Below are 13,316 nucleotides of genomic sequence, written 5' to 3' on the forward strand. Positions count from 1 at the left end.
TGATTTGATTGTATGAAGCAGATCCATCCCTGGTATTCCACTAAAGACAATGTAATTAAACCAAGGAGGAACTTGGCCTTATATTTTAATTTAAATGGGATGTCCCACGGACTTAGCTGACAGTTTTAAAATAAGGGCCTACATTTTCAAAGTGATAGAGATGTGGAGGCCTCAATTTTGGGTGCCCAACTTGAGACACCTTAAAGGGCTTGTATTCCAGAGGCCAGGTGCTCAGCTCTTTTGAAAGTTTGAGCCAAGTACTCCTGTCTTGCCTCCAGGAAGTTGCAGGGATGAATGTAAAGATCCTGAAAGGACTCAGGTTCTTCACCTCAGATCAAAGCAGAGGGTGATTTGGGGCAATGTTCTTTCACAGCCCTCCTTGCAGTTTTCACAATGTTCTTCCAATTCAATATCAATATGAAATCCATTGGATAGATAGGTTTCAGAGTAGCAGCCGTGTTAGTCTGTATTCGCAAAAAGAAAAGGAGTACCTGTGGCACCTTAGAGACTAACAAATTTATTAGAGCATAAGCTTTCGTGAGCTACAGCTCACTTCATCGGATGCATCGGATAGATAGTGTCCAAATTTTGCTGCCTTTTCCAGCAAAATATTTCTAAGCCCCAACCTTTTCTCACTGACAGTACTGTTAGAAAAATCTTATTCAAGCCCTCATTATCTCCGTTTGGGTTAGTGTAAATTCCTCCACTCCAGTATCTCTGACACCTATAATGACCCTTCAAGTCATAAAAATACTTCTGTCTTATCGCCCATCTTAAGGCTTTCAATAACCACCTTCTCCCCCTTTGTTAAATTTCTCCATGGCTCTCTTCTGTCACCACCATCAAGTTCAGGCTTCTTCCCATAGCCATCTGCTTCATCTTCTACTGTATCACATTTAAACTTCTTGTCCTCACATTTAAAGACCTTGACAATTTAGCCCCTCCTTACATATCCACTCTTATATATTCTGCTCCTTCCTACTTGTTCTTCCTGACCTAATCTTTTTATCATCATTATCCTGTCACTCCAGTCCACTGGTGATATCAGTGTGAACATCCTGTTTGCCTACTTCTCCCACAATTCTTTGCTATCTATGATGCCATGGCATGCCCTTGCTATACTAGTACCCCAGATCACTACCTCCTCCATAAATCCCTCTTGAAGGCCCACTTCTTTTGCAATCCCTATAGGAAATTTGCTAATTAAAGGCCTCATTAAAGTCAGTGGATAAGCCCCATGGAAGTCACTGGGAGTTGAAAGACTTCAAACCTACTTATTCATTATGTGTAGGATTTATCCCTTCACTCCTCCTCTTTGCCTCCTGAATAACTTATAGTCCCCCTGTTATGTCACATCTCAAGTTAGTGCATAAGCTCCTTGGAGCAGTGATCATGCCTTTTTCTGTGTCGGGAAGTACCTAGCACACTTCTGGGCACCGTTAAACTAAAATCATAATAATTTGATTTTTATAAGAATAGGAGACTCTTATTGTTCTAAATGTCAGCATTTGCTGATTTTTTTTTTTAGTAAAGGATTTAATAACTTTCAAAAGTACATTGTCCTTGTCATAGAGCCACCCTCCTGGGAATGCCCTCCTGCAGTCAGCCATGGCATGACAGGCACACCTGTCTAAGTTTTCCTCCTTCTAGGTCCACCGAAATAGTTCAAACAGCCTTTCTTAGTGAAAATGGCCCTTGTGTGGATAATTTATTATTGAACATAGTGAGTCCCAGTACCATAATCCAGCCCCAGAATTTGCACAGTACTCTCTGGTCCTCTGGCTTCAGCTTTGCAGCTATGAGAGCCAGCGGGCACCTCCCTCAGCAGTTCTCAGCCTTCAGCCCTCTCCAGTCTTCTGTGACCTTGGTTCTCTCTAGCTCAGGAAGGACAACTGGCTAGCCTGCCTCTTGGCTTCCTATTCCCTAGCCTTTTCCATCTCCTGGCACTGGTTTGGTTCTTAAAAGCCCATGCACTGGCTTCCTGAATTCCTCCCTCTTCCAGGGAGGGCCTTTAGAGAGCTTTCTTCTCCCTGAAGTTTTCTCCGGAGACTTCCTCCAGTCTCCTTGGCTGACTCTCATTTACTGGTTCTCTTCTTAACCTTTCATAGCCCCCCCCCCCAGTGTTTCCCCACTCTCTTCATTGGCCAAACTGGGAGTGCCTGTTTTGGCGCAGGAGAGCTGGACCTGCTTTATTTATGGGACCAGCCACCCAGTGAAGGTCCTGCTATCCAAACACTGCTGTGATTTGTGTGTCTACGTGAGGACGTGATGATGTCATTAATGCAGAGGTTAAAAAAAGCATTCTGGGCCATGCAGCATACTTGATCCATGTGCACAATTCTTAATAATGTCATTGGGAGCTCTGCTTGCAGTTCAAGAGCATAATGTTCTGTGCCCAGTGAGTGGTTTAGATATGGAAAGGACAGACTGTTTGCAATGTGGAAACATCTAGCTGTGTAGTTACACTGCCAAGTCATAGACCTCAAAGTCCGCTGTAGGGCCCTTGATCTCTTTAAGGAGACCCACCAATTGAGATGTATGACTGGAAATGACAAAGGAGACTCTTAGTAAGTCTACATTTGGTAATGTAAAAATAATTATTTGGAACTACATTTTGAAAACAACTTCTAATTTTGGAGGTAAAATTTTGCCTTTGCAAATAATTGCAAACATGAAAGATAGATGTTAGCTGTTTAGCTACCTAAATTCACCCACAAATCAGTTAGGTGGCTAAATCTATCATCTAGATAGATATCTCTGTGCACAATTCTATTCTTTGCACCTGTAAAATTGAGCCTACAAAATCAGAGGCCTCTTTAAAGTTTAAAATACTTAGGCCAAAACCTGGGCCCCTAAAGTTAGGCTCCTGAATTCATATTTAGATATGTAAATAAGTGGCCTGATTTTCACCTACATCTCCCAGCCACTCAGCAACTTGCCCCTTATTGTTTGTTTTAGATTTATTACTTCACAGATCAACTTTGTGAATGGAAAGCCAAGTGTAATAAATACCTACTCATCCTGGGCCTGATCCTGCATTTGTTAGTCAGGCAAAACTCCACATTGGTTTCAGTGTGAGTTTTCAGAGTACAGAGTGCAGGATCAATATTATTGTACTTATTACATTTTATTATAACAGTTATTTAATGTCACCATTCTGGCACATGCATAACTTCAATGTATTCATAAGTCACATACCATAACACTGTGCTTTAACCCAGTTTAGTTAAATGGGTAATCAATCATTTTTCCATTTTGGCAGCGATGTATTTCGATCTAAAACTAGTGAAGAACATCCCTTTAAAATCTCTAGTAAGTTCCCCCTCCAAAAATTGCATTACTGCCTAATCAAATGTTACCTCCAGGATTTATATCTCCTATTGTAAAACCCTGAACCTTCTGTTAGCACTGATTGTTTGCAAGCATTTAGGTGAACTGAAAGGTCACTTAAGAAACACAGAAATAGGTAGGAGACACCTTAAAAGAAACTTCATCCTCACTTCATGTCAACACCACTAAATATATTGTTACAACAATAACTAAAACTGTCTAATAATATCATCAGTGGCAACTGGTCAGTTAAAATGTTTTTTAATTGTGACTTGAATGTGTTTATCAACCTCTTTTTGTAACATCAAAAAGACAGCAAGAGAAACACATGGAGACATTGTCCTCAAGGGAAAAGATTAATCATCAGTGAGTAAGCAGGCCTAAGCAGATGGTCAGCTATGCTTTCCTGAAGTCATTTCTTCTACCCACAACTCAGTGTTACTGCCAGAAACAAGAAGTGTTATCTTGACATTGAACATCTTTATAATAAAATTACTAATTGGCGACTAATACTAAAGGCTTATAGCTGTAAAACCTCACCTGAGGTAGTTAAGTGGTTGACTGGGTTTCATTTTAATAAATATTTCTTGTAAAGATCCCTTTTTAGAATTGTTAACATTGTATTATAATTTAGGATCCCTCTGCACATGATGCTGTATCTCATGCCTCTTGATTTTAAATATAGCAATATGGAGCCATTTTTAAACATTAAACCCAATGATGGTATCACAGTGATTACGCTTTTATGTATTTCTAATTACAACATTTTACATGAGACATTCCTTAGGATTTCATTCTCCGTTTTCTGGTAACTATAGAGCATCTGTCAAAACTAATTAGCACTTTTGGTGACAGAAATATATTTTCTATGAAAGCTGCAAATGTGTCAGCACTGGACACTCATGAAATTCCCATAGTTTATTAGGGATTTTCTTCTTTTTTTTGTTCTCTTCAGCCAGGGGCATTTTTAGAAAATATTTTCCATTACCATCAGCAGTGCGCATCTTCCTCCCCCCTCCCCAAGATATATTCAAATTCAGGCTTGAAAGAATGACTGATTATGGTAGTTATTTGAATATGTTTACTCTCATAGGAGTTACTTTATTTTTGTTATATTTTAGTTCTACACATTCCTGTTTTCCCCCATCACCTATTCAGAAAAATTTTCAAGAAATGCATTATAAGGACCAGATTCTGATTTCATTTACACCAATGGAAGTCTGGAATAACTCCAATACTCTGAATTCACACAGGAGTAGCTGATATCAGTCTTGCCCTGCAGTCCCTTATTATCAAACACATGACTTGACCAAGCTACAACAAATACAGTGGGGCCTGATCCAAAGTCCATTGAAGTCAACAGAAATAATCACAAGGACTTTAACAGACATTAGAATAGGGCCTCAGTTGAAATTTACAGGTTTTTTTTAATTCATGGGAAAGTATATGAATATATTATGTCATAATATTATAAGTTCCAAAATATTGGTATAGGGTTTTCCCCCCAGAGATTAAAGCATTAGTGAAAAATAATGATTAACCTTTAAAATCAGATTGGCATTTCTTTTTTCTCCAAATGTAGAATTAATACACATTTTTTAATCATTAGTGTAATTTTCAGGATGATACTTTTGTTCTTTTGGCTGTTGAACTGTTACGGCTGCTAGTAACCCTTCAAATTGTTTGCTTCATTCAAGCATTCGTTTTTGAATAATTCATTAGGCATTATTATCCAAGCGTGGAACACCTCATTTAGCACTGGTGATCTTTTCCTTATGTGTAGCTGACAGGCAATCAAAGTTTTTATCAGTGCAGAAAATTTGCAATTCAGAAATGTAGTTGCAGCAATTAGTAGCTATCAGGTAGCACAGGAAGGACAGCTTCATAAAAAGAGAGAGTTGAATGAGCTCAACTGATGTTAGCACAAAAGTAATGGATAAAACTAACCAGCTGTTTCTAAATTTACCAAATGGAACATTCCTTTTTCTCAGAGTAGCAGCTTTAATTAACTTTGTGTTATGTGTGGCTTCACAAAAGGAGAAGTGACTAGGTGACAGACTGTCCCTCTTTCATTGCCCTTCCTTTAATTTTGTAACTGTATTAAGACTTCCTGTCAATATACAACTATCTTTGACTCTGGTTGCAGGACAAACGTCTTTGCTTACCTTTTTCTCTCCCTTGGTCGCCATTATAGCAGCCAGCTTGTTACAACATATATGCAGTGGAGAGAGTAGCCACAGACTCACCTTTTGTTTTCTGACTGCAAATACTGTACGTTTTGTGCCATTGCAAAAGAGAGCCAAAGTTTTGAAACTGTTTTACTGATTATTCTGAGTGAAAACCTGGCCTTATTAAAGTCAATGGCAAAACTCCCATTGACTTCAGTGGAACCAGGATTTTATCTTGAGTCCAAATACGTTTTTCTAGGATATAAATGACTTTTTGAAATTCTATAATAATTATTGTAATTCATGAAATAATTATTGTAATTCATCAGCATATTGTAAAGCATGATACAACTATGAAGCTTGAAAGATTCTGGATCAGAAAAATCTCTTTAACTGCATTATTGGTGTTCAGATGGTGAAAGTGGAGTAGTTGGCATCACAAGTAACTAAAGATACATATTTCATTGTTTATGAAGTTTTATACATCAGGGAATATTTTGAGACCTTAAGACAATGTATCTGTATTTTTGTTCACTTTTTTCTTTGGTGTCAGGTGCAGCGATTTTGCTATTACCGAATGTGGAATGCTTCTAGAAACCATCTTTCAAGCAGTAAGAAAGAGTTGAGCTAGCTTCTCCAGGTAGATGACCTTTGCAATAAAGTTATAGTACTAGTGATGAAATTCCTTCCCTTTACAGTTGGCACTAATTCACTTTTTATTTTAATGTGTCCAGTTTTACAAAAAGCACACAGTCAGATTGGTGAATATGCACACATAGGTGGATGGTTGATACACTTCTGTACACACCTACTTGATATTTTACAAGCACTTTCTGTGCATGTTTACAAAAAAAGGTGTACATGTGTGCACACAAAATGTGTTTAGATCTCCAGTCTCTCTCTCTCCCCCCCGTTTTTTTAAAACCAGGCCCTAGAAAAACATGAATCAGATCTGCAATTGCTTTAAACTAGCATAGTTTCATTGATTTCAGTGAAACAACTCTGATTTACACCAGCTGAGAATCTGGCCCAATAATTGTATTTTGGAATAGAAGAGAAATGGTTGTGGTTGTGCACAAGTCTTGATATTTTAAACATAATCACAGCCTTTGGTTTTCTTTATGACCATATGAAGCAAGAATGTATCTTAATACCTGAAGAATGCATGTCAGACCCTATACTTTCAGAAAATTTAAAAAATATATATTGGGAACAAGAAACATCATTTTCATCTTGTTCAAGTGTCTTTTCTCTCTAGTTAGTTACAAAGACTGGAATAATTAGTATCAAGGTCAACGTACAGCCCCTAATGTAGTCCTGAATACAGAGGATGGGTGACTGTGAAAGAAATTGTGGTCCATCATCTGTGGCTCCCCTCAGCACCACTCTGGGCCTCGCTCATCTTTCTATGGTGTCTATCACCACACTATCTATATACACATTTCATTCTCTCCATGGATAGAGAAGAAACAGCTGGGGGCATATTCCTTTACCACAGTATGGTGTCTCTACATCAAAGCCTATATGAGGGGCAGATTCTGTTATTCTTACTCTGATGTAATTGCACCTTGTTCCAGGAGTCATTGCATTCACTACCACAAGATAACTTGTGGAGTAAAGTATCATTGAATGCGAGTAAGGCTGTCAGAATCTGACCCATTGTCTCTTTAGCTTTCAGCAGAAGATGGGTTCCATTTTTCTATTAAAGTTGTACTAAAATATATATTTGATATTGATAACTGTTGTCTGTTTACTACAAGTATTTCTGTTCTGTGCATTTTATCATCTTTAGTTTTAGCAGGATAAAACTATTCCTCTTGGATTCCTCACTTAGGTAGGCATGTGGAAAACCTCTGTGGCAAATATCTGACTCAGAATACAAATAAAACAATAATACTGGAGAATATTCTATACGTATGTGCCACAATCACATCCATGCATGTGCACCTTGAAGACTTGAGGTGCAGACCGTTTAAGTGATTTAATAAGTATATGACATCCTCTTTTATATTTTTTAATATCAGTCCCCTAATGTCCAAACGGAAATATAATATTCAAATTACACACCATTCAAACTACTTCAGGTATCACAAGAAGATGTGTGGATTGTAATACTGCATAAATTGCTTGGATATAGTGGTGATGGCCACTGTACAAAAACCATGATAGAAAAGTTGTAGCAATGCACAGTAAGGAAGCATATAATAAGGAAATTCCATGCTGTATGTTCCCTGATGATCTGTTTTATTCAAACAATGCTTCTAAGCATATATATTCAGACAGGCACTGTGTTTATTTTTATTATATTCTCCATTGTATATCTGCTTCCTTTTTGTAAAATCAGAAATTAAATGATTACGCATTGTTTCTCCCCACGGTAACAGCCACAGGGCTCAGGAAACTGCATAGTGTACCGTCTGCCTTTTCCAACAGATGCTCCCACCTGGAGGAAGGATTTGGGATGCTGCACAGAAGGCAGGTGTGCAGCCTCCTAACCCCACCGGATTCCCAGGGAAAAATGGATTTCCCAGCAAAAAGAACCTACTACCACTGCCTCCTACTTTCTGGATGTCCGCCTGACCTTTCCCTGGCAGCATGACTCCTTAGGAGTCTTGCAGACATGACTTCTCTGTCCATGACCCCTTTTCCTAAGCAACATTAGCATCTGCTGCAGGTATCTCCTAGATATCTGCGGTACAGAGGCTGTCTTTGGCTCAGCACCCTGTACATGCCAACATCCCCAGGGTCTGATTCTGTACAGTGGCAGTGAATAAATAGGCTTCAACATGCTTCTTCAGGGTGCTCCTGGAAAGAGCATGTTTCTCTCACTATAGATACCCCAGTGCAGGTCATCAGTGTTTGTTTCACCCATGCTCTGCTGGGTGCAAGTATATGGCAATGCTGTGGTGAAAGGATGCAGTTTGGTTGCAGATTACTAGAGCTGACAACAGTGACTTAGTGGACTTGGATTTAGTGATAAAAATGTGCACTTCTGATCATTTATCTAGGGACAGTGCTTATTAAAATGCATTGGTCTGGAGAGAATTTGGTGCTCTACCATGGCAAGTCATCTAATTAATCAACCAGCTGAGATACAAATATTATATTATTCATTATATTAATACATATGATGTTAATATAACAACATTTATATTCAACTGTTCCCTCACCAAGGAAACACTGAGAAGCTGCTTGAGACCATGTTGCAGAAGTAGTTCTACTTGAACATTCAGGAGAGCTACAAGGATCGATGAAGGTAAATTGAGAAAATAATCTTTTTCAAATTTAATACTACTACTTTTATTTCAATGGGCCATTGTAACTCTTCCCCAACGTGAGAATAGGAAAAGCTTATGATATCAGGAGTATCATAGGAATCAAATGGCCTCTCAGACTTAACTGGGAAAAGGATTCACAGCCAAACCACAATTACATTCTTTAAGTTTTTTAAAATTGCGGAGAAGTTTTATATTGTTAAGACTCATAATAAAATATAATAGCGAAAAAGAAATTGAATAAATTAGATCACACTTAGGTCATACTGATTATGGTCTTGTTTTCTTGTCCTGTTTCAATTGCTACCTGAGTTGGAACCATTAAGCTCTCAACCTCCTAGAGTTAGAGATTAATGCTTCATTCCATATCAAAATTGGGCTTACAAACTTTCAGAAGGTATATAGCATCGATTCTAATAAATCTCTAGATGGCAGATTAGGAAATGATGAAATTGTAATCAGAATGGTCAGATTTAAGGTCTTGTATCTGGTAAATAAACAGGACTAGAAGAAATCATTGTTCACCATTGGAAAGGTGGGATTCCCAATTTATAATGGGGTGTATTATCAGTTTCTGTACCAGAACCTAAATTGGTAACTGCACTCTCAGACCAGACAGAAGTAGAGGCCATTTGCCAGAAAAGCCAAGATGTTTTCAGAGTCATAAAAATCCTGGGAGAGGAAAGCAGAAAGACCCATTTCAAGGCAGAATTTCTTAGCAGAAACTTAGCAAATTCTAGATGGAAATGATCCTTTTGTCTTGGCATCAGACAGACTTCAGGCACAGAGAATCACAGTCCATGCTTCTTGCCAAATGTGACAAATTGATTAACATTGATCAACACTATATGCCAGATCCTCAACTGCTGTAAACTGATGTAGCTATATTGACTTATTCTAGCTGAGGATCTGGCCCACTAGGGTCTGGAAAGCTTGCAGAAACTGGTGTTCTCATAAGATTTCTAGTACTACCTGGTTTGGGCAGTCAGAAATTTCCAATGAAAAGTTCTTTCTGCTTTCAGAGGTAACATTTTTTTAAAACAAACCAAGCCAAGCCACATTTTTAAAACTTTTCAGGTTCACTTTGCACACTGAGCCCTGGTCTACATTAGGCGTTGAGGTCGAATTTAGCAGCGTTAAATCGATGTAACCCTGCACCCGTCCACATGACGAAGCCCTTTTTTTCGACTTAAAGGGCTCTTAAAATCGATTTCCTTACTCCACCCCTGACAAGGGGATTAGCGCTGAAATCGGTTTTGCTGGGTCGAATTTAGGGTACTGTGGATGCAATTAGATGGCATTGACCTCCGGGAGCTATGGACAGCACTCTCAACTCAGATGCACTGACCAGGTAGACAGGAAAAGGCCTGCAAACTTTTGAATTTCAATTTCCTGTTTGGCCAGCATGGCAAGCTGCAGGTGACCATACAGAGCTCATCAGCAGAGGTGACCATGCAGAGCTCATCAGCAGAGGTGACCATGATGGAGTCCCAGAATCGCAAAAGAGCTCCAGCATGGACCGCACGGGAGGTACGGGATCTGATTGCTGTATGGGGAGAGGAATCCATGCTATCAGAACTGCTTTCCAGTTTTCTAAATGCCAAAACATTTGTGAAATCTCCCAGGGCATGAAGGACAGAGGCCATAACAGGGATCCGCAGCAGTACCGCGTGAAACTTAAGGAGCTAAGGCAAGCCTACCAGAAAACCAGAGAGGCGAATGGCCGCTCCGGGTCCAGAGCCCCAACATGCCGCTTTATGATGAGCTGCATGCCATTTTAGGGGGTTCAGCCACCACTACCCCCAGCAGTTGTTTGACTCCTTCAATAGAGATAGAGGCAACACGGAAGCAGGTTTTGGGGATGAGGAAGACGATGATGAGGGGGAGGCTGTAGATAGCTCACAGCAAACAAGTGGAAAAACCGACAGCCAGGAACTGTTTCTCACCCTGAACCTGGAGCCAGTACCCCCCGAACCCACCCAAGGCTGCCTTCCGGACCCACCAGGAGGAGAAGGGACCTCTGGCGAGTGTACCTTTTAAAATACTATAAAAGGTTTAAAAGCCAGCATGTTTAATGATTAATTTGCCCTGGCATGCGTGGCTCTCCTGGATATACTCCCAAAGCCTTTGCAAAAAGTTTCTGGGGAGGGCAGCCTTATTCCATCCACCATGGTAGGACACTTTACCACTCCAGGCCAGTAGCACGTACTCGGGAATCATTGTAGAACAAAGCATTGCAGTGATTGTTTGCTGGCGTTCAAACAACATCCATTCTTTATCTCTCTGTGTTATCCTCAGGAGAGTGATATCATTCATGGTCACCTGGTTGAAATAGGGTGCTTTTCTTAAGGGGACATTCAGAGGTGCCCGTTCCTGCTGGGCTGTTTGCCTATGGCTGAACAGAAATGTTCCCCTCTGTTAGCCACGTGGGGTGGGGGAGGGAGGCAAAATGCGACCTTGTAACGAAAGCACATGTGCTATGTATGTAATGTTAACAGCAAGGTTTACCATGAAAGAGAATATACCCATTGTTCTATAAAAATGTGTCTTTTTGAATACCACTGTCCCTTTTTTTTCTCCACCAGCTGCATGTGTTTCAAGGATCACAGGATCTTCTCCTTCCCAGAGGCTAGTGAAGATTAGAAGGCAAAAAAACCGCACTAGCGATGAAATGTTCTCTGAGCTCATGCTGTCCTCCCACACTGACAGAGTACAGACAAATGCATGGAGGCAGACAATGTCAGAGTGCAGGAAAGCACAAAATGACCGGGAGGAGAGGTGGCGGGCTGAAGAGAGTAAGTGGCGGGCTGAAGAGAGGGCTGAAGCTGAAAGGTGGCAGCAGCATGATGAGAGGAGGCAGGATGCAATGCTGAGGCTGCTGGAGGATCAAACTAATATGCTCCAGCGAATGGTTGAGCTGCAGGAAAGGCAGCAGGAGCACAGACTGCTGCTACAGCCCCTGTGTAACCAACCGCCCTCCTCCCCAAGTTCCATAGCCTCCTCACACAGACACCCAAGAACGCGGTGGGTTGGCCTCCGGCCACCCAGCCACTCCACCCCAGAGGATTGCCCAAGTAACAGAAGGCTGGCATTCAATAAGTTTTAAACTTTTAAAGTGCTGTGTGGCCTTGTCCTTCCCTCCTCCACCACCCCTCCTGGGCTACCTTGGTAATTATCCCCCTATTTGTGTGATGAATTAATACAGAATGCATGAATGTGAAGCAACAATGACTTTATTGCCTCTGCAAGCGGTGATCGAAGGGAGGTGGGGAGGGTGATTAGCTAACAGGGAAGTAGAGTGAACCAAGGGGCGGGGGATTTCATCAAGGAGAAACAAACAGAACTTTCACACCGTAGCCTGGCCAGTCATGAAACTGGTTTTCAAAGCTTCTCTGATGCGCACGGCACCCTCCTGTGCTCTTCTAACCACCCTGGTGTCTGGCTGTCGTAACCAGCAGCCAGGCGATTTGCCTCAACCTCCCACCCCACCATAAACATCTCCCCCTTACTCTCACAGATATTGTGGAGTGCACAGCAAGCAGTAATAACAGTGGGAATATTGGTTTCGCTGAGGTCTAACCAAGTCAGTAAACTGCGCCAGCTGTCCTACAGCTGTCCTGTAGTTGAACAGCTCCTGACTACTCTCCAGGCTGCCTATCTATGGCTTCATGAGCCATGGCATTAAGGGGTAGGCTGGGTCCCCAAGGATAACTATAGGCATTTCAACATCCCCAACGGTTATTTTCTGGTCTGGGAAGAAAGTCCCTTCCTGCAGCTTTTGAAACAGACCAGAGTTCCTGAAGATGCGAGCGTCATGTACCTTTCCCGGCCATCCCACGTTGATGTTGGTGAAACGTCCCTTGTGATCCACCAGTGCTTGCAGCACTATTGAAAAGTACCCCTTGCGGTTTATGTACTCGCTGGCTTGGTGCGCCGGTGCCAAGATAGCGATATGGGTTCCGTCTATGGCCCCACCACAGTTAGGGAATCCCATTGCAGCAAAGCCATCCACTATGACCTGCACATTTCCCAGGGTCACTGCCCTTGATATCAGCAGATCTTTGATTGCGTTGGCTACTTGCATCACAGCAGCCCCCACAGTAGATTTGCCCATTCCAAATTGATTCCCGACTGACTGGTAACTGTCTGGCGTTGCAAGCTTCCACAGGGCTATTGCCACTCGCTTCTCAACTGTGAGGGCTGCTCTCATCTTGGTATTTTTGCGCCTCAGGGCAGGGGAAAGCAAGTCACAAAGTTCCATGAAAGTGCCCTTATGCATGCGAAAGTTTCGCAGCCACTGGGAATCGTCCCAGACTTGCAACACTATGCGGTCCCACCAGTCTGTGCTTGTTTCCTGAGCCCAGAATCAGCATTCCACCTCATGAACCTGCCCCATTAGCACCATGATGCCCACATTGGCAGGGCCCGTGATTTGAGAGAAGTCTGTGTCCATGTACTCATCACTCTCGTCTCCGCGCTGATGTCACCTACTCGCCCGGTTTCGCTTTGCCAGGTTCTGGTGTTGCATATACTGCTGGATAAT

The 13,316-nt window shown here is 41.5% G+C and overlaps 1 long non-coding RNA gene across 2 annotated transcripts in view; it reads left to right on the forward strand.

Annotated features, from left to right (window-relative positions):
* LOC122460658 overlaps positions 1-13,316 on the forward strand; it is a 125,052-nt gene that overhangs the window by 104,881 nt on the left and 6,855 nt on the right. The window contains exon 1 of one of the 2 annotated variants that reach the window (XR_006282108.1): positions 8,672-8,754. The exons of the other annotated variant lie outside the window; for it this stretch is intronic. This is a non-coding gene — a long non-coding RNA (uncharacterized LOC122460658). Of the gene's footprint in view, positions 1-8,671; positions 8,755-13,316 lie in introns of those variants that run through there. 2 annotated transcript variants of the gene reach the window in all.

Source organism: Dermochelys coriacea, chromosome 6, assembly GCF_009764565.3.
Source record: "Dermochelys coriacea isolate rDerCor1 chromosome 6, rDerCor1.pri.v4, whole genome shotgun sequence".
NCBI lineage: Eukaryota > Metazoa > Chordata > Testudines > Dermochelyidae > Dermochelys > Dermochelys coriacea.